The sequence below is a fragment of the Pseudorca crassidens genome, chromosome 18 (genome assembly GCF_039906515.1).
Source record: "Pseudorca crassidens isolate mPseCra1 chromosome 18, mPseCra1.hap1, whole genome shotgun sequence".
Classification (NCBI taxonomy): Eukaryota; Metazoa; Chordata; class Mammalia; order Artiodactyla; family Delphinidae; genus Pseudorca; species Pseudorca crassidens.
Window position 1 is genome coordinate 22,316,038 of NC_090313.1, and position 26,864 is coordinate 22,342,901.

At 30.8% G+C, this 26,864-nt stretch overlaps 1 pseudogene; it reads right to left on the minus strand.

Annotated features, from left to right (window-relative positions):
* Window positions 1-23,023: 23,023 nt before the first annotated feature.
* Window positions 23,024-26,864, minus strand: part of LOC137211481 (MOB kinase activator 1A-like) — a 67,036-nt pseudogene continuing 63,195 nt past the window's right edge.

Here is a 26,864-nt window from a genome sequence, read left to right on the forward strand (position 1 = left end):
GTGAGATTGCTGGGTCTATGGTAGTTCTATTTTCAGTTTTTTAAGGAACCTCCATACTGTTCTGCATAGTGGCCGTATCCATTTACATTTCCACCAACAGTGCAGGAGGGCTCCCCTTTCACCACACGCTCTCCAGCATTTACTGTGTCTAGATTTTTTGATGATGGCCATTCTGACTGGTGTGAGGTGATACCTCATTGTAGCTTTGATTTGCATTTCTCTAATAATTAGTAATGTTAAGCATAGTTTTTGAAATAAGGATTCAAAACCTACATAGCTTCCCAGGATTTAATTATATCTAACTCTTAATTCTGTACCTAGTCTTTTCTTTCACAAATTTAGATCTCCTTTAAATTCATCATATACACTCCACTTTTGCTCATCTCAGGCATTTGCACATTGTTTTCTTTCTATTTAGACTCTCTGCATCCATTGTTCCTGTAGCTAATTCCTATTCCTTCAATCTTCAAGATAAGCATATCTTCTAATGGACTTTCTCTCTCCAGCCTACCTGAGATGATTTAGCAGACGTTCTCTGTCATCATACTCTGGAACATCATACTCATAACTCTTTAATGGCATTAGAAATATAATGAATATGCTTATTAATATTTAACTTATTTATGTCTGTCATCTACTAGATAATAAACCCATCAAACAATGACCTTTCATATAGAGCAGCACCTAACAGATTATATTTTTGAATATACATTGAAATTAATAACACATTTCATGGTTTTGAATATAAAACAAAATAATATAAAATGTGTTTAGTTATTTAAACAGATATATGTGATGCTTTTAATGAATAAATAAGTAATTAATAGTTAATTAGAATTTTATTCTATGTAACCACACATAGATGCTTTTTTCAACAATTACTCTGTGAATATGTTCTCTTAGTTAAAGTATATTAGGTAAAATATGTAAAAATATTTGATGAATACCATAGTGAGTTTAAAAATATAGTATATTTCTAGTTTTAATAAATGTGTATTGGGCAATATTATGTACTAGATACTCTTTGGACCCTAAGGATAAAACATAAAGAAATTCTATTTACTATGACAATCAGAGACAGTTAAGTTAGATATGTCCCTGATAGCAATGGCTTTTTCCTATAGTGTATATTAGTGTACTTTACAGAAATTTTTCATGTTAATCATTGGTTCAAGGTATACTGGGGTTAAAAATACTACTGATCTATACCAATCTATATAAATTGCATAAAATAAGTATATATTTTTACAAAGTACAATTTTGAATTGTGGGACTGTTAGTATACTTAGTCACTTTAGATGCATTCTTGGGTCATTGGTGGAAGAATCAAGTTAGTTATAGTTACATAACAAAGAATATTTAGCATTTTTACTCGAAGAAAGGATATCTATGTGAGATTGTGGAAGTTAGCTAAGCTTATTGTGCTATCACACAATATTGTGTTATCATTTTACAATATATATAAACAAACCGTCATGCTGTACACCTCAAAGTTATAAAGTGATTCTTCATTAAAATTGGAAAAAATATGTGAAAAATGTTGCTATAAATTAATAGGCAGTGTGATGTTCTCAAAAGAAAAAATACATAAAAATACTTGTGTTTAAAACATATGAACAAATTGTAACCTAAGTCAATTGTTGGGTAAGATCCCACAATGCAGTGAAGTAATGAGGAAACTTATTGAGGAGACTTATTTGCTGTATATCAAGAATTTGAGAATTTACAAGGCAATTAATTGAAAGATAGGAAACTGTATATTTAATTGATGTATTGTTCAGATAAAGTGAACTGTACAAATCTTAATTACATCATTCAGTGAATTATTATACCCATGTGGACATAAACCCAATCAAGATATAGAATATTTCCAGCACCACCCTCAGGGTCTCTTCCAATCAAGCCCTTCCCAAGAATGTAACCAAAATTTAAAATTCTACCGCTTGATATCAATGTCAATGTTTTTGAATTTCACATAAATAGAAACATAAAGTTTGTACTTATATTGTTGACATTTTTCCCCCACAGTAAAAATTTGAGATTTATTCATGTCATTGCTAGTATTAGTATTTAAGATCTTTTTATTGCTTTGTAATATTCAGTTGTGGAAATAGACCAGCATTTATTTTTCCTTCTTCTGTAGATGAGCATTTGGGTAATCCTTATTACTTGGGCAACTAAGAGTAGTCCACTATAAATATTTTGGTATGTGTCTTTGATGGACATAAGTATTCATTTCTGTTGGGTATATTGCCAGAGAACATATTGCTGAATTGGCATATATTAGCTTTAGTAGATACTGCCAATCTTCCAAAATGGATGAGTTAATTTACATTTCCACTATCAAAGTTTGAGTTACAATTCCTCAAATCCTTGTCAGCACCTATTATTTTCATTTTCTTCAATTTTAGTCACTCAGGTAAATTGTTTTAATATTTATTTCTCTGATAATAATGTTGATAATCTTGTTTGTTAAATGCTGATGGTTTTTGCACATTTTAATTACTTTTTATTTTATTAATTTAGAATCACGTTATATACTGAATTAAGTGCTTTATTTGCATATAAGTGCTTTATCTGTATATAAGAGCAAGTATAGCCTTCCAATCTCTAGCTTACTGTTTTACCATGCATATGGCTTATTTCCATGAAAATAGTTACTTATTTTATGCACATCTATCAGTCTTTTTTATGATTTGTGTCCTGTTTAAGAAACGTTCCCTACCCATAGTTTATGAAGTTATTTCCTTAAGTATTTTTCTAGACTCTTATTTTACTTTATTATTTATGTTTATCACTTATCTCAAATTCATTGTCTATGTTTGAAGTAGGGGCTGAGGTCATTTTTACCATATATATGTCTAGTTGTTTCAGGTCTACATGTTGAATAGAACATTTCTTTTTCCCACTGAATTACTGTGGAATTTTTGTCATAATCAGGTGATTATATATGTCTAGGTCTCTTTCTGACTCTGTTCCAATTATCTATTTGTCTGTCTTGTATAGTAAATATATATTTATGTTTTAATAAAGTGATTAAATCACTTTTTCATTACATTAATTAGCATAGAGCTATGTTCCATTATTTTATACTCTTGCAGATTTCAGGTACTTTTTCTGAAGAACCATGTATTTTTTAGTGAATATAAAAACTTTTTTAATCCTATATTTTCTACTATACATAAAGTTAAAATGATAGTATCCCTCTATGTAGAACAGTATATGCCTTAACCTTGATTTTTTATTATTATGCATTTTATGAATATCCATAGTTTTATTTTCCAATTAATAAGAAAGAACTTTCTTTACCTTGTCACTGGATTTTTAGCTAAAGAAAATATTTCGCAGGCCCCCTTGTGGTTTATTTTTACCCTGTATCTGAATTCTAGTGGATGGGATGCAAACATATTTCTTTCTGTCATTTACAGGTGAAACTCTTGTAACATATGGATAGGCTCTTCTCTTTCACTCTTCTTGAGAGAAAGTGCACGCAGTAATTAAAGTCATGTATTGATAATGGTAGATCCACTGCAATAAATGTGGAATATAATATCTTGTTTTAGACTCTTGTTTTAGACTTTTTGTTTCCTTAGGTTAGACATAGCATAGAAAATTTGGTACAGAGGGGTAAAATGTTGTTACATATCATAAAAATTTTATAAACTGGGTTTTAATAACCATGGAATAATAGGAGGGAAGATTCATAACTATAATTTTGGAGAAAAATATTCCTTGTTAACAAAATCCCAGGTGAAGAAAATTTCTCTTTTCCCCCTCTCCTCTTCTCTCTTATCCTCTTTTCTTCTCTCTCTCTCAGTATCCTGTCTCTCCTTGGCTTTAGTTATTTTACTTTTTATTCTAGATCAAACTTTTATGTAAATTGAAACTCTCCTTTCTTGGATCATGGCTCTTTCTTGCCAACTCCAAATCGCTCTCTCAATACTGTACATTTTCCAAGGCAGCTATTATTTCTGGTGAAATTTCCATCTTAGATTCCATCATCCTCCTGGTGATTTGTTTGTACCTATAGGTAAACTAGAAGATGTTTGTCATGTTTAATTCAGGATTTCAGTTGTGTTGATTGGGGAAACTTTTTCATATTATTGAGTAAAAATTTCATATCTGAAAAGAAAATAACTTTCTAATGTTATAATTTCAGGTATCTGAATCATTATTGAAGGAGATATTTTTATGCAAAACAATTCAAATTACATTTAATGTTGAAAATCTATAAAGCTGAAAACTAGCAGTATTATTTTTTCATAGCTTTCTATGATAAGGAAGTAAAAATTATTTCTCATAATTTTTATATAATTTTAAAATAATTTTTCTAATAATTTCCATTTTTTACTCTGATTGGTATTATATCTTGTCCTTATTGCTCTGTGGAAGCCAGCTGATGTTGGCGAAACATTACTTTATTCATATGTAAAATGACATTTTTCCTTGTTTGAAAATAAAATTAGATATATTGCTCCTCTTCAATTCTCTACCACTTGATTTTCACCATTATATAGACTGGGAAATTTGGCTAGCTTAAGTAGCTCCCACAGAATTTAAATGTTAGCAGTTTAAAACAGCTGACAAGATTTCCATCACATTATACCCTATGTTCCATAGCTTCTTCTTCATTGGAAATTTAAAATTTATTCCACCATGTCTGCATAATAGTGGCACCTGCACCTTATAAATTAAGAAATAGAGTCAAAAAGAAGTTAATTGCCTTGTTCAAGGGCACATAGTAAATCAATGGTAGAATCAGTAATAAATGGATTCCTTGGTCACAAAATAACCACTCTTTCCTACAAGAACATAAAACTAATGTGAATTAAACTTCAGTCAGCCTAAATAATAAAAAAGCTCTAAAATCCAATGTGTTTTAAAACAGCTGAGCCAAATAGAAGAGGCTATTGCAATAAAAATATATTCTCTCTTTTATATTTTATTCCAGGAATATCTGTGGCATTATTCCTGATTAAAGCACTCCATTTTCTGTGTAGAGAACAGACAAAAAGCTCATATATTTTACATGATTAGCAGGACTAAAAATTATACTGATTTTAATAATCCCTGTATGATTTTAAAGATTACATCTTAATTTAAAAAATCCTCCCCTCCCAATTAAGTCAAGCTTTAAAAAAATTTTTTACTCTGATATTTAAAGTAAATATTATGTAATTATTGTTTTATGTAATTAGTTACCCCAGAATTATCTAAATTTTTTAGCTGTGTTTCTAACAGAAATGGATGGAGAAGGTATTAAGACTCCAAATTTATCAACTAATTATTTATAAATGTTGACTTTTTCAAAGTCTATATGAAGGAGGCATGCCAAGAAAAATTATTTGTTTTTCACTACCAATATTTGGTTTTAAACCTTTATGTAAACTCTTTTAGGTGACGTGGGTTAGGCCTTACTGGAATTTCAATGGCTGTATTTATTCCACTGAACTAAGAACTTGATTAAGGATTTGTCAATTATTTATATTATAAAGTGTGTAGTAAAAATACTTCTCTGTGAAGCCAATGGAGAGGCTCCCTTACTTAGCAGGTGAGTTGTTACATAAAAGGCTCTGCAAAGGACGAGAGGGCATAGTCCTTCCTAAGAAGAGAACATACTAAATGCTCTAGAGGTAAAACATCCTCCTCATACTGCCACTGTCCTTAACTACTGCAGTCTTATTGTGCAAAAGTTTATGAGCATCTGCACTATGCCAAGAGGTAATTCTCAGGGGTTCAGATTTCTCATTAGCTGTGGATGCAGCTGTTAATGGGCAGGTGTCATCCAAATAAAATTCCTCTGATGCTGAGTAACTTGATGAGAATATGAGGCTGGGCTTTCCAAGAGAAGCTGCAGATTTTCATGAGCTGTAAGGGACAAGGAGAATGTAGCTATTTATATATCTCATCTATTAATTGATTTCATTTTGGAATCATTTATTTTTTTCTATATTCTTTTGAAATATCACTTGCTTATATTAGCCAATATGTTATAACCATTTAAAGACACCTGAAATTCCAGCCTTTGAAATTGGCACCATGTTTCCTACCCATCATGTTACATCTCTGAGTATAGGAGAAGTATACCTATCTCTTCTTTTAATGAGTCTCTCAGACATAGTATCCTGGAGAGGAATTTGCATCCGTGCGTCTTGCTACCTTAATATCTTTTCATGTCACATTTGCCACAGGATGTCTTCTATACCTCATTCCTCTGAATTAATCATCAATATTAGTCCAGGTATATTAAAATTTTTATCCTAATGTTTTAGTTATCTGAAGCATAATTATCCTGTCTCTATTCTTTTCTATTTCCCAAATGTACTAAAAAAGAAGAAGAATGATATTCCTGAAGTGATATTTTGATTATGTCAAGACATTCACTTTTCTGAAATCTCTCATGGTCTTTAATTGCCTCTTACATGAAATTACAACTTTTAACCAAAGACCAGAAAGGCTCTTTTTCCCATTCTTTACTAAAATACTCACATTTTTTACCTTTTTCTGGCCATATCACTAGTTTCAACTCAATAAATGTCATCACTTAAGCACACTTTGTCTTTCCTATTAAATATTTACAATGCTCAACTCTGTATTGCACATTTTCAAAATTTTACTTAAATTTCACTTTATTCAAGAAACAAATTTTAACACAATCTTCCTGAAAGCATGTGTCTGTTCCAATAATGGCCTGTTTTTCTTTTGTCGGCCAAGAAAATTTATCTGTAACTGTATTTTTTTCTCAAGTCAGACACATAATATCTAGTTAATATTTATTAACTTGTATCCAGGATTTTCTTTATTTTCAAGTTCTTAAGGTGTTTCCAGAGCAGTGTGATCAATTAGGGAACTCAAAGGCCACGTGTCATTCTAGACATTCTGGAATGAGGAAACACAATGTCACTTTCACCAATGTTTGTTTCTGGCACATCTACTTGCCTTTTGGATCTTTACCTCTTAATTTTAGTGTTCTCGATTTTATTTACATTAAAAGTGAAAATGTGCCACTTTTTCTATATATTGCCTGCCATATTTCATTGTCAAAGTGGCAATTCAAGTTGTCTTTGTGTCATTAATTTGCTCCATCTTTTATTCATCGAATAAAAGCATCTGTGATATAAAAAAATTCAGCATCTGTGATATAAATTATAAACCATTACATTAGTCATTTTTAGCAAATTTGGCAGATGTAAATAAATGAAGAAACTGTAGCTGAATTTCTGACAATTACATACAAAATATTTACATTTTGAGAATTTCAACAATATTTTTTAAAACTTCATGTTGTTTATAATTTATTTTATGGTGGTCAAAAAATACAAACTTCTAGTTACAGAATAATTAAGTCATGAAGGTGTAATATACAGCGTGGTGACTATAGTTAATAATACGTTATTGTAGATTTGAAAGTTGCTAAGAGAATAGACAGTAAAAGTTCTTATCACAAGAAAAAAATAATTTGTAACTCTCTATGGTGATAAATGTTAACTAGAATTATGGTGGTGAGTGTTTAGCAATATATACAAATATAAAATCATTATGTTGTATACCTAAAACTAATATAATGTTATATGTCAATTATATCACAATAAGAAATAAATAAAATGTTTAATTTTGAATTAGTAACATTTTATTTTAATATTTAGTTTGCTTTAGCATAATTTTTAAATCAGGCCAAGAATTATATTCTGTAGAAGATTGAATAATACTGGTATAACAAAATTTGAAGTGACAGCTCTGTTTAAAACGATATGCTTTTCATTTCAATTTGTTTTTTTGGCAAACTTTCCATGATCAATGATTATTATTATTTATATCAGGGATCAGCAAACTTTATCTTTAAAGGGACAGACAGTAAATAATTTAGGCTTTTGGGGATAGTTGGCTTCTGTTACAACAGAAGCAATAAGCCATAATGTGGAAGCAGCCATAGAAAATTATAAACAGATAAGGTGGCTGTATTCCAATAACGTTTTATTTATAAAAACAGGTGGTAGACCAGATTTGACTCATGGGCTATGGCTTGTAAATCCCTGATTTAGATCATTCCATAAATTATATTTTTATACAGCCAACAGTTGAATTTCAGGAATTATCATACTTTTTTTTTAGAAACATGTAATATTAAGGATGCTTCCATTTAAATCTGTCTAAAAATAATTTAGGAATGGATTATAAATGATTAAAAGGATGAATTGCTAAGTGAGACTGGACATTTTCCAAGAGAATAAAAATATACTGAACACAATGAAGAAAAAACTGAACTGAGGAGAGTTATTAACTTAAAAACAAAGTATTTTTCTCATAAACTCAATGTACAAATAATAGTTGTAGGGTATATTTTATGAAACAGGAGAAAGATCTTTAAATAGAAAGTAAAATAACATGGTCACATGGGACTTCTGCTTTCCAATACAACATCTAAAGAGCCTGGAAGCAATCACCCTCATCGTCATATGAAAAAAAAAAAATACTGAACAAAGTGAAAACCAACAGCTCTTTTAAAATCCATCAGATAATTAAGGTCACAGGCAAACAGTTGCCCTGAAAACTGGACAGACAGGCAGATACACAGAATCACAGCATACCTGGAGCCAAAAGCTGCATCTGAAACTAGTGTGGAAGGAACACTTGAAGCTGTACTTAATGAATTACCAAAGACTTCGTGAGACTAATGTGAGAGTTAAAAACTCTAAGGAAGGCCTTTGTGGGTTTTAACTTCAGGAGCCATACCAGGTTCTCAGGGTAAAGTTGGACTGCTAATCCAAATCTGAGAAAGTTACTTTATGAATATCAATGCACTGATTTTAAAGTTTATTTCAAAAGCAAGAGCAGAATAGCCATCATAATGTTTAAGAAATTCAAAGTTGGAGAACTGACACTTTCTGACTTCGAACTACAGTGAGGTAGGCAGTGTGCTACGGGAAAGAAAAATAAAAGTGAATAGATGAATGGAACAGAAAAGAGAGCCAGAAATAGACCCACACCCAAATAATAAACTGATCTTTCAGAAAGGAGCAAAGGCAAACCGATGGAGAAAAGATAGTCCTTTCATCAAATGGTGCTGGAACAGTTGGGGAAAGGCCAAAAAAATAAACCTGGACACAAACTTTACATGTTTCCTAAAATTTGCCGCTAATTTTTAAAGCACAAAACTATAAAAATCCTAGAATATAACGTAGGAGAAAATCTAGACCTTGGTTATGATGATAACTTTTTAGATAAAACATCAAAAGCATAATCTATGAAAGAAAAATTGATGAGACTTTATTAAAGTTAAAATCTTCTGTTCTCCAACAGACATTGTCCATAGAATAAAATAATAAAACACAGACTGAGATAAAATATTTGGAAAAAATCATATTTGATAAACACTGTTGATCAAAATATGTAAAGAACGCTTAAAGCTTCAAATTAAGAAAATAATCCAATTTAAAAATGGGTAAAATATCTGAACCAAAGAAGACAGATTACAAAAAATCATACAAAAATTTTCAATATCGTATGACATTAAGGAATTACAAATTAGAATGAGATACCACTATATATCTATCAGAATGGCTAAAATCCAAAACATTAGCAAAACCCAACACTGATAAGCATATGGAGCAACAGAAACTCTGATAGATTGCTGGTGGGAGTGCAAAATAGTACAGCCACTTTGGAAGATGTTTCCATGGTTTTTTACAAAGCAAAACATAGTCATACAATACGATCAAGGAAGCATGCTCTTGGGTATTTACACAAATGAGTTGAAAACCTATGTGCACACAACTTCAGTAACAATGTTTATAGCATCTACATTTATAATTGCCAACTAGTAATAATCTATTGGTCAAAGAGGAAGTTTCAAAGAAATCAAACAAGACATTGAACTGAATGAAAATAAGCATAAAAAATACCAAAGGCTGGGCTTCCCTGGTGCCATGGTGGTTAAGAATCCACCTGCCAATGCAGGGGACACAGGTTCAAGCCCTGGTCTAGGAAGATCCCACACGTCGCAGAACAACTAAGCCTGTGCGCCACAACTACTGAGCCTGTGCTCTAGATCCTGCGAGCCACAACTGCTGAGCCCATGTGCCACAGCTACTGAAGCCCAAACGCCTAGAGCCTGTGCTCCACAACAAGAGAAGCCACCGCAATGAGAAGCCCGCGCACCGCAACTAGAGAAAGCCCACGTGCAGCAATGAAGACCCAAGGCAGCCAAAAATAAAAATAAATAAAATAAATAAATTTTTTTAAATTACCAAAGTCTATGGGTTATTGTTAAAGCAATGTTTAGAGGGAACTTTGTGTCACTAAAGACTTGGATTAGGAAAAAATAAGTATTATATCAACAATCTAAATTCCCACTTCAAAAGCAAGAAAAAACCAAAAAATGCAAAGCAGCTAGAACTAAGAAAATAATAAAAACAAAAGCAGAACTTAATGAAATCGATTATAGAAAATAAACACAGAAAAGGAAAATGAAAAAGAAAGCTGGTTTTTGAAAAAGTCAATAAAGTTGACAAACCTCTAAGAAGACTAATAGTAAAGAAAAGAAGGCAGAAATTACTAACACTAGGAGTAAAGTAAAGGACGGCTTTAGGACCATACAAACATAAAAAGGATTATGTTATATTATTGCTACAAACAATTCTAAACACATAAATTTGACAGTTAAGTTAAAAGGCATTGATTCCAAGAAAAGTAAATACTATCACAAGTTTCTCAATATGAAATATATATTTGGAAAAGCCCTATAAATATTAGGAAAGTTGAATTTTTAGTTAAAAATATGCCCCCGAATAATATCTTCAGAAGCAGATAATTCTACTAAATGCTTTAAGAAGTAACACCAACTGCAAGTGGTGCAAGAAAAATGAAGCAATTTTTAATAAAATTAATGGTATAAATTTGGTTGTACATCTTAGAATACAAAAATAAATTATAGGTGTTTTAAATACAAAGCCAGCCAAAAAATCCCTTAGCATGCATGTACAATCTTAGAGGAGGAAATACACTCTTAACTGAAAAAATATAATTGACATAAATTAAAATGAAGACTTTTTTCTTAAAGAAAAATATCATGATAGTAACTAAAATGAGCAGATTAACAAAAGATTTACTTTAAGAAAAACATTTGCAATAAAAAGACAAGGTGTGTCACAAGAACAAGGCAGAACCTGTAATAGGAAAATTGGCAGGAATGTGAAAATACAAGTCACATTATAGCAAATCCGAATGACCGACAAATTCAAACTCAAATTCAAATGTGAAAAGATGTTGAAATGCATTCCTGGTAAGAGAAATGCAAGTTAAAATAAGCATAAACTATCACTTTATACCTATCACACTTGACAAAATTAAGATGAGTGATAACAACTATTGTCAGCAGGAATGTAGGCAAAAAGTACTCTCCTACATTGCTTGTAGAGATGTGAATTGTTAAAAAAAAATCTTAGAAAGCCATATGGCAACCTCTACAAAAATTAAAAATACATTTACACTTTGTTCCAACAATTCCATTTCTTGGAATACATCCTTCAGAGTAAAAAACTGCACTTGTACATGGGCATTGCTTTCTTGATGTTTCTATGATCTCTTTCGTGATCACTATGTTCTGAAAGATATCCATAGGCATTTTAGCTTAAGTGAAATTATATAAAGTTTGTTAAAGAAGAATAACTACAAAGATTTAGCAGAATTACATGTTTTCTTTAGTTGTATATTGAAGTAGTAGTTGTATTTAATCATATTTTAATTTTTTATATGAAATAATTTAAGGCATAATAATTATGAAGAAAATGCTTTAATTTTGTTCAGCTAGGTAGCTTTAATTTCCTGGTTTAAGAACTAAAAGGCATTGCAACTGTAAAAATGGTACTTTGGGGAAAATAATCTATCTTCAGTGTGAACATTAAAACTTTTTTGTGTTTAGAAAACACAAGTGACCCAAGTAATAATCTTTTCAGGAATTCTTAGCTGTCCTTAACAGGGAACACAACTAATGTAATTTGCAGATATACCAAAATCTCATTTTCTGAAGCACACTTTTGCAGCTTGCATAGTACATCCTAAGAAAGGCAATAAGCCATATGGGCCTTAAGAAGGAAGTATTGTTAGAAATGCAACTCCTGTCAAAATATATAACAAAATTACAACAAAATTATATATAGCAAAAGCATATCAAAAAGAAACCATATGATAGAAGAGTTCTAAGTTAGATTTTATACAAATGAAATCAGGATTCATCTGCCAATACCTAAATATTTAGAATATAAAGACAGTGACACAATATTCACTAACTTCTGAAATAAGAAATTTTATTCAGTAATCTGTTACTCATAAGGACCAATTGATGGTAATAAAGTGATAAAAATTAAAATGCAAAGTGTTGGCTAGAAAGATTAGCTGTAATAAATATTCCCATTCACCCACCACTATGAATATCCAACTAAAGGTGGGGAAGGTTTGATCACTCTTTTTTCTAATTTATCCCACACATTCACACTGATATCTTTTGGTGCATCCATTCTGGAATTATACTTTCAAGAAGTATAATTTTGATATGGAGTGAATACATGAGGTTGTGTCATATTCTGAATGTGAAATCACCAAGTAGGAAAGTTCCCCATTTTCTGATATTGTGTAAATGAGATAGTCTGAAGTTTGGAGTATTTCATGAATTATTTATGGTAATAACAGATATCAGGAAAGTCTGTACACTTTAATGAGCCTTCTGCATGAAGACCTGAGAGTAGTAATCTATAGTTATGTTAGATGATAAAAGATGTTATTAAGCAAGAAGCAGATCTGGGGATACCCATTTTTTACAAAATGAGTGAGTGGCTTAAAAAAAGTGAGAAAGTATTTTGTTGTAGTTGAAAGAAATATTACAGTTGAAAAAAATGTACATAATTAGCAAAATGTACATAATTAGCAAAAGAATACAAATGTTCATTGTTATGTATTCTCATAACAAATGTATTTTTGTTTCTCTACAAAATTCAAAGAAATACATACTTCATCATATAAGAAATTCAATAAAAGAAAATAATTGATACAGTAAAAAGCTCTTACAATGATGGAGGAATGTTAATTAAGTTGTGTAGAAACTAAAAAGTCACAATACTATCAGTATTAGGAGTAGTAAAGAGCAGAAGTGGCCCTGTTTGAAAAGGAAGTTAGGAAAAAATGGTCCTGTAAGGAAGTTAGAAAAAATGGAAATATATAAAAAAGGAAATTATGTAACTGAAATATTGTAGAAAAATAAAGCTCTAAGTAGACAGAGCAGCACAGTGTATAGCAACAGTGGGGTAAAAAGATACAGATTATGATTAAGAAATTATAAAATATTAAAGCTAGAATGAGAAATTTCACAATATACCTAATGAGAATTCCAGAAAAACAGGGTAATTAATGAGGGAGAGGCATTATTTGAAATTCTTATTAGAGTATTTTAGAGAACTTTTTAAAAGTACATAAATGCATGGATTGAAAAAAATCACAAAGACTAAGGAGTAGGATGAGAAGGAAAATAATGCTAGACTTATAATGGTGATATCACATATTCTCAAAGAAAAAACAAAAATTAAAGAAACTGCAATAGATCAAACACATATTACCATAGAGAAACATTTCATATAACCTGGCTGACAGGTAACTTCTTATCATAAATTAGAATAATACATTTACATTTCTGAGGAAAATAATTGTAACTTGGAATTTGGTACCTAGTCAAAATGTAATTTATGAAGCATAGCAATGTAGATGACAGATAGATAGATAGATAGATAGATGATAGGTAGATGAAGAGAGTTTCTCCCACAAAAGTCTTCAATTAAGATAAAATTAAAGGATATTTTTGAACAGAAAAAAATAACAACAAATCATCTGAACCCCATAGGCAGAACTGGGATAAAAGAAACAATAACTTTGAACAACCACAAAGATACAACGTTTTGGTAACCTAAGGAGTAAATTAATGAAAAAAATGTATACCTATTTTTCTGCTATAGAAACAAGTTGGATATAACAAAATAAATATAATATGAAACACTGAAAAGAGACATTGCCCCAAGGCAATCTAAAGAGTTTAAACAGTATTGCATCATTTAAAAGGAAATTGAGATATTGAATATAATTTAAAATATTTAGGAAAATTATGGAAATTAGCAGTAGAAATAGAATAGGGCTCAAAACTAGAAAAAGAAAAATCTTTACACAGAAAACTGTTTAGCCCAACATGATAGCAGGGGAGAAAAAAATAGAATAATGAAACTTGATAAAGAAAACTGACTTGTGAACTAAACAAAAACACAAAATAATAGTATATATAGTTACACATAACTATTATGAAGCTTAAGAATTAAAAAAAAAAAAAACTGTAGAGGAAGGAAAGGGACTGATGGTATCTACAAAGGATCCTACAACCTTACCTGTAATGTTTTCTACATTGTTTAAAACAACTTTCTTTATTGAGTATAATTCATATACCTCCCTTTCATCCTTTCAAAGTGTACAACTCTGTGGTTTTTAGCATAGTCACGGAGTTATGCAACCATCATCACTATTTTTGGAACATTTTTATCACCTCATGAAGAAACCTCATATCCGTTACCAGTCACTTCCCAAATGTTATCTGCCTCCTAGGCCCTGGTAAACATTAATCTGTTTCTGTCTCTAGGGATTTACCATTTGTGGCTATTTCATATAAATGGAATCAAATAAACTGCATCCTTTTATGTCTAGCATATTCCACTTAACATTATTTATTCGAGGTTAACTTATGTAAATACAACTGATATTAATATTTCTTAACTTTTGGTAGTAAGTTATTGTTTTTCATCTCAAAATAACAATTTGGAATAATAGAATATATATTAAAAAACTCAAATATAAAAAATTTACACTACATTGTATAGATGTTTGTAATATAGATTACATGTTGAATGTAAATAGAAATTATATTCTTGAGTATTGAATAAAAATATAAAATTTGATAATAACCAGAATATAAAATTCCAGGGAACGATACAAAATAAAAATGGTTAAAAAGACTTGAGCATATCTATTTCTTTATCTTTCATAGGAAAATTTATTTGATACTGTCACTGGAATAACTTATGATTTTAAAAATTAAAAAATTACATGGTAAATTAAAAAAAATAGGTGCAAGGAAATAGGTTTCAATATATACTAAACTGCATTAATGAATGACACATATCTCTGGAAAGAATAATTGGCAAAATGAAGAAAAGAAAAAATTAAAGAAAATTAGTATAACAGAAAATATCAAACTTTTAATTGGAGAAGATGAAATACAGTCATCCCTCAGTATCCCAAGGGAATTGGTTCCAGGACTTTCCCTTGGATAACAAAATCAATGGGTGCTCAATTTCCTTATGTAAAATGGCATAGTATTGATACTTGCATACAACCTATGCACATCCTCCAGTCATATACTTCCAGTCATATACTTTATCTCTAGATTGCTTGTAATAACAAATACAATGTAAATGTTATATAAGTAGTGTAAATAGAATGTAAATGTTATATAAATAATAGCCAGAACATGGAAAATTCACATTTTGCTTTTTGGAGCTTTTGGGAATTTTTAAAAATATTTTTGATTTGTGGTTGGTTGAATCTCAGATCCATCAGGTATGCAGGACTGACTACATTTCAGTAATCCTGACAATCCGTTTCCATAATAAAATAGAATATATTGTTTGGGTAAAAACAAATTTCACACAGAATTAAAAAAAACTTCACACAGAATTAAACATAATAGAATTAAACTCCTAATACTTCCTATAATCAAACATCTTCTATGGATACCCACTCATCCTCCCTCCTTCCTATAATGACATTGGCATTTCTTAAATAGTTTCTGTGCTTACTCTCTTCTCCTATGCTTGGTATCATTTCTTATTCAGTCTCCTCAGAACCAGATCTTTATTTATTGCCTCCTTTCTTATTAATATCCTAAGCTTCTCTCTCTTTCACAACCATAATTTCATCTGAATGACTTAACCCATTTACACAACATCTCGGTTTAGCTTTAGTTCCCACGTAACATGGTTTTTTTTCTGATTCTTCCCCTTCACAACTTTTCAGAAAGAACTGCTTACACACATAGGCCTCAATCCTATGCATTTCTTTATTATTCAACCTTCCAGATGTGCCCTCCACTAAAATTTCAATGAGCTTCTGGCAGTAAAAACTAGTAGACATAAAATCTAGCACCTGATCTGTAGGAGAGTGTTACATATTTCTCTCTCTGCTGAAATATGCTCCACAAAATTTCTGGGAAAATACACTCACTACTTTCCTCTGGAAGTTCTAATTATCCTCTAAACTTAGCTTCTTCTCTCTGTCTTCTTAGAAATCTTGTTTTTCCTAAGCTTTTTTTTCTCTTCTCCTTCTACTCATCTTCAATCTTCTTAAATCCCATGGCTTTATTTACAATCTTTATGCTGACAAGTTGTCAAGTTGACATCTCTGCTACAATAGATGTCAGAGGCTGTTTAAAGGCATACATTAATTTGCTTTTGGCAAACTGTCTTTCCTAAGACAAATTGTTGTTTATATCAATGTGGCTTGTATCAAATAGTTCCAGTATTGAATTCGACCTCTTAGACCTGAAATTTGTGCCTTTCCCAAGCACATCTCAGTACTATAAATGGTTTTACTCTACCCAGTTAACAAATCATTTTTTTTGACCCTCTATTTCTCATGTTTTACATTCTATCAATTATGACATCTCCTCAGTTTTAATTTTAAATGTCCACTTATCTATCTATTTCTCTCTTCTCTATTATCCATGTACTGGGTCAGGAGCAATCATCTTTCAATTGGATTACTGAAAAAGTCATGCTAATACCTCTAATCGTGAGCTACCTCAAAATTCTTCCCAAAATGTTTTAATTACATAGATAAGTTTAATGTGTTTTTCTGGCTACTGTAGTGGATATATGATATCTATATATTAATATTATATTGTAATATAGCCATGCAAACTTAGAGTAAGAAAATTCAAAACATGGGTTTCAAGGTAATTTATTTTTCTTATTTCTATTCCTCTCATATCAGGAATTGGACCATGCAGTAATAGCTGATTTCCTAACAATAACATTTTTTTAATAAAAAAGACTTAATAGGAGTATATATTGGATACTTCAAAAAATGTGAAGTTTTTCATAGAATATCGTCTGTTTTAACTCAGAGCAAGAAAAAGATATAAAAGGCATATCACAACTTAATCTTAAAAACATGAACTTTGTTTTCTATTTTCATAGCACTCTAGTCTACCTCAACCACTTGGTTTCACTCGTATAAAATGTAGTTATTTGTATGCAGGACTTCTGAGAATTTTTTAACATCTGCATCATTTGGGGTATTATGTTTCTGCTTATGAGCAGAGTGGTTTTGTCTGGGATGTCCTAGATATATAATATCAATAGTACAATACACGCAGAAGTCCATCTTAAGAGACATCCCTCCATTTAAAAGTAGAGATGTATCACCATAAGCACTCTAGTCAGTTGTTGTATTACCAAGTTTGCTATCTCTATCTCAAGATGTACATCTCACACGTAGAATTTGATACCAGAAAAATCTTTTAAATCTTAGATATTACAAATTATATAACACTCCCCATGTTTCAAATATAAAATGAAATATAGCTACATTAGGAAGATATAGCTTTAAAAACCATGATTTTATAAAATTCATGTTTACAAATTTGAATAAAGAGGTAGAAGTTCAGAGGAATATTTAATAATGGGTGAGTTATTTGTATTAGAGCAAAGTTTACAAACATGATACAATATGGAGAAAGAATGTTATATAAGTATACACATTACATATAACATGTTTTCATTTCCAGGTGGTAGAATTAGATTATATTCCTTATGGGATATTTTGCATAAAAATGATAATGTGCGTCAATAAATACGAACACACATATTTTTGTAAGAATGTCCATTATTATATTTAAAAATCTCTTTAGAAATTCACGCTGCTTTGACAACCCTCAAAAAATCCATATCCTGAGAGCTGTTCCAGCAATGAAGAAACCTTTCAGCATGGGGCTATTATCTTGGCTGGCACTGCTGATAGCTCTGCTTGTAATAAAAAGCCACTGCTGGGAAAAAAACATGTCGTGGTCTTGAGGCTTAAATCTCACTGGCAAACAGAAGCCTATTTTGTGTGAAAGCACTCGGAGAAAAGATTCCAGGCAGTGGGTAGAAAATGTCTTGCCTTCACACAACTACATTTACAGAGAGAACATAGAAACCTATAATGTATTATGCTTCCTTTGCTGCATGTCTGGATCAAGAATCCTAACAATCCACATGGCAATATACCTTTAGTAGATTGACAACATTATCATTTGAATATTCCGACAAAATCTGGCTACTTCTGAGATCCACCCACAAACTATGCAGCACTCTTTGCTGTTGATTAATGGCACACATTCTTATTAAGAGTTGTAAAGGAAGAAATTGAAAAGAACGTCAAATGATTCATCATCATATTATCAGCCAGCTGTCTATCACTTATGTTCAAGGGCACTATTTTTGTCTCCTAACATTTGAAACTTTTAAAAGAGCTGAAATTTTGTTCCCCTGTAAAAATCATCTAAAAAAATGACTTGTCATGTATTATCATCTATTCATTCTCTCTGACCCTTTTAATAAACCCATCAATATTTATTGAGCACATATTTTGGGTCTAGTTCTGATCTAGAGACCATTAGAGACTCATAATAAGCATAATACTGTGTTCCTGATTTGAAGAGCTTAAATCTAATAATAAGGACAATATGAGTCATCAAGCAATAGAAGATAATATATAAATGCTAATCACTGGAATGTTTAAAATAGATACGTCTAAGAATATAGTAGAGAAACATCAAGGATGACTGGAATAATAAGTTGAAGTAGTCAGTGATGGAGGGAAATGTGAGCCTGCAATTGAATAATGGATATAACATAAATAAGAATTATCATAAGCATAGATATTTTAAGATAAGAGAACATGAAAGGTAAGGAGGTTAACATAAACTTGAAATATAATTAACTACTTATTGGGTGAATACTATGTGCAAGTTCCAAGATACAATACAAAGAGGCACAGGCCCTATGTATTGACAACTAGTGGAAAAAAATGGCTCAGTATAAGAGACATTATAGTTCTCTGATTACAGTAAGTAAAATGCACTATAAAACACACTGTATGGGAATTAACAGAGTGAGAAAGAAAAGAAAAGCTTCCAAGAGAGTAAGACACAAGATATAAGTTTTATACAGGATGAATATGTGTTTCCTGGAAAAAATCCTAGGGTTCAGTCAGTTCTAGGCAGTAAACACAACTGCAAATGTAGCAGGATATGCCAGAGTGTGAGACATAAAGGCATCACAATAAAGCAAGACTGGGTCCTTGGGTGTTTCTGGATTTGAAGTAACGGAGTACTTACTAAAGGTTAAGAGCTAGTGACCAGGTGATAAGATTACTTAATGTCATCCCAAAGTATTTGAATTTTAATTTGAACACACTTGAGAGTGCTTGAAGGATTTTTATGAGAGTGATATTTCCACTTTGAAGACAAATAATTCATCTTAACTTTTGCATCTCTATCTTGAGCATTCTTTTCTCATACTCCTTTCAGAAATATTCTCAAATATATACAGATATCAACTTGGCATTGTAAAACTATTCTTTGATTATGACTGGGAACACTTAATACAAAATGAGAAGGAAGGAGGGATCTCAGACTTTTCTTTGGAAAGGTAATAACCAATTAGAAGGAAGGTTATATGGAAGGAATATTGAATATTTAAAATGAGGTTGGATAGAGATGATATATTTTCCTGTAGATTATGAAAAAAGTGTAAAATATGGCATAAAATAAGATGGAGATGAAGATTTAGAATTGTCATTTTTTCACATATTTTACTATAGCCTGCCCAATTCACAAGTTCATTATTAAAATAAGTCAATTAGCAAATAATCCCATAGGAATATTTTTTCACCCTGTGTGTAAACTTTCTTCAAAGAAAGCCCATTTGGGTAGCATGTCTAAATCAGTACTGTATTTTCTTTAACAAGAAATTATTCCAGAAAACAATTAGCACTTAATTTGGTGCAGGTGTTAGCATTTCTATAATGTTGACAGTGATTCACAGTGCTTAACACACTTTTTTTGAGAAAAAGTTTAGGTTCACCATCAGTAAGTTTAGTTTTGGTATTTCTCTGAAAATATTATTTGTATTTCAACAATTCTGACATTGACATTTCAGCCCATAATTTCCATGCAGTTCTGAAGCAATGGGAATAGCAAGCTGAGGAAAAAGTGGATGCAAACAATATGAAAATCTGTGCTAACGAGGCACTGCTTATTCCTCAGAGTAACTTCTGGAAACTCAAATAAAGCTGGTGAAAAATATAGGGCACATGTCCATATTGCTTCAGGGAAATAAAAAGATTTGGCAAAAGAATACACGATGAAAATAATATGTAAATTAGTATTGGTTTTTCACATACTTTGTACTTAATAACTGAGACAAGAAATTGAAACAGGAGAGTGTAGAAATACAAATTTAATGTCAAGATAACTGCAGAGGAAAACAAAATAACATAGGGTTTTGTGTATGTATGCTCTTCCTGAAAGATCCAGACTGCCAATATTGAGACTCATGGGCTAGTTAGCTGTGTAAATAACAAATGTGTTTTGCTGTGATAATATCTTTATAATTAAGCATACTAATATACAGTATTAAATCTATTGTCATTCCTTCTCATCAGAAAAGACAATGGAAAATTATTCATTGCCTTTACTTATTAGGAATTATTATGATTTATATAAAAATACTTTAAAAATTTATTTGAAATTATTTTTATTTAGTAGATTGTTCAGTAAATAAGAGTCAAATAAAAAGGTATATTGGTCTTACATATAGATAGATATTTAGAAATAGTGCATGATTAAGTTAAAATTATTTCAGAATATTGACAATTGTTTCTATATTATTCTTAAACAATTTTAACAAAAACATTAGTCATCTCACGATTAGTAAGAAAATATATCTTAATGAATTATTCCTAAAGTTGAATACTAATTTCTATTTTAAATGACTGATAAAATATTTTTTAAATGTTTGAAAAATTAAGCACATGTTTTAGGGAACATAAATAAGACAAATAAATTGATATAAAAATCTTAACCTCATATAGCAAAAGTACCTGTGATAGATCATAGAGTAAGATAAACTTTTAACCACCACAGAGATTTACCATCTATAATTCCTATATATTTAAGATGATATATAAAGGTCTTTTTTTCCTTTGTTTTATAGAATTCAATTCATTCACACTGAAAAAAACTTTTCATTTGAGAGTAAACATCTCCCTCTTCTGGAATTTTTATTAAATTCAGGAATCTAAAGATTTTACTCAAAAAACTAAACAATTTTAGTTCACAATGTAGATATATGTGAAAACTTATCAATATGTTTTAAATATAGCTCATTAAGCCTATGAAATTCTATACATTGTAGATTTAATTCATTTTCTCTTTTTTTGGCCCATTACTTATAATTTTACTCTTTTAATTAGGAATATTTAAACTGAGCTGTTAAAACAATATTTGTGTGTGTATATTTTAAATTTAGTTCACTTTCATGGTCTTTATTATGTTCTCTTTAAGTTTTCCTTAGGTTATATTTATTTAAATAAAGCTCATCCATTTCCATGGTACTTTTTCTTTTCTTCCAGTTTTACTGAGATATAATTGACATACAGAACTGTATAAGTTTAAGATGTATAGCATAATGATTTGACTTACATACGTCATGAAATGATTACCACAAGTTTAGCAAACATGCATTACTTCATATAGATACAAAATTAAAGAAATTAAAAAAAATTGTTTTCCTTGTGACAACTTTCAGGATTTACTATTTTAACAACTTTTATATATAACATACAGCAGTGTTAATTACATTTATTATGTTGTACATTACATCCCTAGTACGTTACATTCCACAGTACTCTTAACTAAAGACTCAGTCATATAAAAACAAGTATAGAAGTGATTTTTAAAGTGAACTCAAAACAAAATAATTAAAATACTAAGCACTTTCTTTCGTTTTCCAAACCGAAATTTAAACACATTTGAAAAACAACATATAAAGTGACTTTGAAAACTAAGTTTTTCACAATTTTTGGAAGATTTTTTTCTTCCTTAACCAAAACTATGTGTTTAACTAACATTGATTAATAAAGCTTTTAAAAGTGAAAATCTACAAAATCATCCTTAGAAGCCTTAAAATGTATTTCTGATACATACAAGATTTAGGTCAATTTATTTGTTAGTAAAATTCCAGATAAAGATTAAAAAATTTAAGTCATTTTAGAAACAATTTTGGTTGCTCCTATATCATAATGCCCTGTGATGATTTGAATTAAAATCATAGGTTTTGTAAAAATATAAATATATATTCTTAATCTATAAAACACTGGCATATAAACATGAGAATAAAGGTTATCCAAAGTGATACAAATGTTCTAAATGTTATAGAAAGTTAAAGTTACCTTTTATATTCATAAACAGAAGTGAAATAAGACATATTTGGATTTTTTTTAGGAAATTTGTTTTGGAAACTTTTAAAATTATTTCTAGTAATTCTTTATATCCTTTGATATTACCTAAAGTAGAGGGTCATTTTTCTTCAATTTATAAAAATAACTAAACTAATAAACTACAGGTTAGTCATCACATATTACAATTAAGAGTGATTCCATGACAATAGCAGAAGTGGTCACACATAGTAGTGACTCAGAATTGGTTGTGCTCTTAAGTTCTCACTCAAAAGCTATGGGGCTCACCTACCTTTGAAGCCATTTTAGCAGTAGGTAGACATTGGGTGTCTTTCTTCCTGTTTTGTCAAAGTTTGAATCACTAGTCTATAACAAATAGCTTTGAGAAATAGTAATAAATGAAGCAAGAGTGTTAATCATGTTCTAGAAGAAGTGGTTATCTGCCTTTTGATCCAAGCCTCTCAACTAATTCCTGGTGCCAATTTATGCCTATCAATCAGGTTGACCTCCTGAGTAAAGAAATAAATGTTTACAGGAAATGTGAGTTAAGTCTCCTCTCACAGTTGCATTACAAAATGAAAGTGCAGTGGATAAATACAGGTATAAACACTGCAGTTGTATTACAGAATGAAAGTGCAGCTGAGAAGTACAGGTGTAAACCCTGAACAGACACATTAAAATAGTCTTTGCCATAGATAAAGTTTTGGGTAAACAGGACACCAATAGTAGAATGAAAATGTTTCATCATCCAGCTTACCAGGAACAAAGTCATCAAGTAGTCAATGTATATTGGAGCAGAGTATTTGATTGGCTTTTTAATATTAGTGTCACCTGCCAAATTATATTCATATGTTGGGCATGCAGACATGAGCAGACAACTTTCTTCGGGACAGAATTCTGTAATACTCTTGTTGAAGAAAGCCACAATGTTAACTGTGATCCATTTTGTGGTTCCCTCTCTCTTCCCCAACATAGCAGCTTGTCTCAGATTCCAATTTCCTAGTGCTCTCTCTGCAGTTTTTAAAGAGCTCATAATGAAAAGCTTCAGGAATATACTTCTTTGAATGTTTAAAAAGATCCCTGTTAAAGAGGAACTCATCTCTCTTTAGAGGGGATGGGAGGGGCAAACTATTCTCAATGACCAGTGGAAGCCCACTTGTCAACTACTTCCCTCTGGGGTCCAACTGGCGCAGGCTGCTGTGGCCTGCTCCCTGCTTCACCAGCTATAAATGCAGAAACAGCCACATTTTACCAGGCTCACTCTGATTTTAATATAAAATATCTCATACATAAAAATATATATGACATAATGACAAGAGAATAGAGCAAATGTCTCAATACTCATGACCCAAGTTAAGAAATAAAACATTACCATCTTTGAATCTTCCTGTGTTTTTCCCTTTCTAATTAGTTCTCTACCTGCTGGTGGTAAATGCTTTCTGTTTTAGAGTGTTATAAGATATTTTGAGTGTATATCCATTTTAAAGCATATTTTTGCTGAATATAAAATTCTACTTTCATAAATTTATCTTCTTTAACCACAATTTGCAGGTGTCACTTTCTTTTGGCTTCTATTTTTCCTATAAAGTCACTTGTTATTCTTGTTCTTATTTTTTTAAAAAAGCTCTTTCTTTGACTGCTTTTAATATTTTCTCTTCATCTTTGACTTTCTTTAGTTTTACTATGATGCAGGCATAGGAATAATTCCCTTTATATTTTTCTTGTTTGTTATATAAAGTGCTTCTTGCGTCTGTAACTTGATATCTTCTTCAGTTTTTATCTGTTACATATTGCTTTTTGTGCTGCTCTCCTACCTCCATCTCACTCTCATTCATTTCTTGGAGTCCAATTATCCATTTATTAGATCTTTCAACTATATGTCACATGTTTTTTATGATCCTTCCTAAATCTTCTATCCTGGTCTTTTTGTAATCTTTTTTCCTTTTTTGACTTATCTCTTAATTATCTAATTCCTTCTTTATGTATGTACAATCTATTGCTAAATACAAACTTGGAGTTTTGTTACTAAATTTAATCACTTCTAAAATTTGCTTATGATTATTTTTTGTTTCCACTTATCTATTATAATTCTCTACCATAATATTTTATTCTTTGTTCATATTAAATGCTGACTTAAAAAAATTTTATCTGTGAACTCCAATATCTGGATATCTTTTGGGTCTGCTTCTATTGTCATCTTTTTTCCTCTTGTTTGATGAAATCTGTGATATTAATACTAGATGTTTTAAAAACTAGATGTGAATATTATTCATGAAAACTCTTAGGTATAAAGTAAGGCTATGGATATTGTTATCCTGTTGCAGTGAAGATTCACCATACAGCCATTAGGCTAGTGGCAAATCACCTGTTACAACCAGGGACTAAGAAGACTCAGTTTTATGTTTCAGGCTTTGTGGTGGTTCATCTATACCCAGTGCAGCCTCACTCCTAAGGTGTATCTTTTGGGTGAAAGAGTTGAGTGCTTAACAACTTCTTTTTTTTTTTTTGGTTACCCTTGAATTTTAATGTTTGTCTTTCCAGCCAAATGTCACTTGTGAAAATGGGATAATGATATAGAAAATGAGCCTTACAGCTATTGCTGTCGCTTATATTTATGTATCTATAACTTCCTCAAGGGGGAAAATGACCTCAAATATCAGCCTTATCTTGTGGTTTTGTTCCTCTACCAGACTGTGACCCAACATTTTAGTATTGCCATTATTGCTATGAGGTTTATTAAAAGTGGTTTTGTTTTTGTTTTTATCTTATCTAGTCATGCTAAGTGAGAGAGTTCATCCAAAACAAGTTTTTCAGCAATTGAAAGAGTAGACCTTTTTCTTTTGAATTTTGATGGAAAAAATTCTGGCTTTCATTTTCAGAATTTGTAGTGTTTTGGTTTTTTTTTTCAAACTCCCCTTGTCATTTTTGATAATCTCATACTGTTTCTCATTTTCCTCTACTAGCTTTTATTTCATTAAAGCCTTATTTAAAAATAACTTCCTATTCTATATGTTACAATTCCAACATCCAAAGTCTAGTCTTTCAAGCCCTAGTATCTAATACGTTGTGGTTTTTCAGATTCTTAACTATGATTGCTTATTTTCTTATATATCAGTTGAGGTATGATTATGAAGTCATACTAAGCATATTTTAATGTGCAAGAATCATGGAAAGTTCTGAAATGAGGATATCCTTCACCAGTGTCAATGTGTGGTACTAGTTGTATTTATTCAAATATATTTTAAAAATTTTATTTCATTTAAAAAGTATTAGTCTAGGAAGTCCCTAAATATGTGGGTATTACAAGTCCAAAATTATTTCAAGTAATAGTAAAAGCTCAAGGCTACAAAATCTGGGAACCATTTACCTTATCTGAAGTCAGGGAATACATTGCTTTGATGGTTGCTTTACTAAGATTAATTCCTCCACATGTCTGTTAATCTCACAAACCTTCATTATTAAATTGTGTCCCTGAGTAAGCATTTGCTTCAGTGTTTCAGTGTATCTACTTCTGCAGTTTCAGTTCAGTTAGAAGCATATAAAATTGTTTATTTTCATTTGTCTGTCATCTGGGTATTTTGTGATTGTGGAGAACATTTCATAATACCAGAATTGCTATATTGCTGGGAGAGAAGTACACTTATTTTTGTTTTGAAAAGGTAACTTTAGTCTCTATAAGGAAGATGAATTGTGCAAGAGTTGAAGCAAGGAAAGAAGTTGGGTAGCTATTGCAACAGCCTAGGTTCTTACCTGATGTTGATAGCTTAGACTAGCGTGATAGAAAAGGAGATGGAGAAAATTTAATGGATATATACTGGATATATTTATGACTATGGAATGGGCTTAACAAGAAAAATGAGAAAAAGAGAGAAATGGTCTTCTTGGGTTTTGGTTTCAACAACTACATAGGTGGTGGTACAACTTTTTTAAGAATGAGAATCCAGATATAGTCAAAGAGCTTGGGGAAGCGGATACACATGAGACCCAAAACAGGTTGTGGCAACCTCTTCAGTATATTGTGGACTGAAAAGATTCCAATTTAGTGTATGAGCTAGACCACAGGTCACCTAATCTTTGAGTATAAGCAAGCATGCAACATTCACCTTCTACTGGGGCTTCTGTGATAAAATCTAGCTCAGGGATTTGATATTAAGAAACAAACACATCTAATAAATTAATAGAATTATTAAGCATCATTAAGGATTTAAATTTTAATCTATAATCCTAATAGCACATAGAATGTTGCAAACTGAAATTTATGAGAATTTAATTTCTAT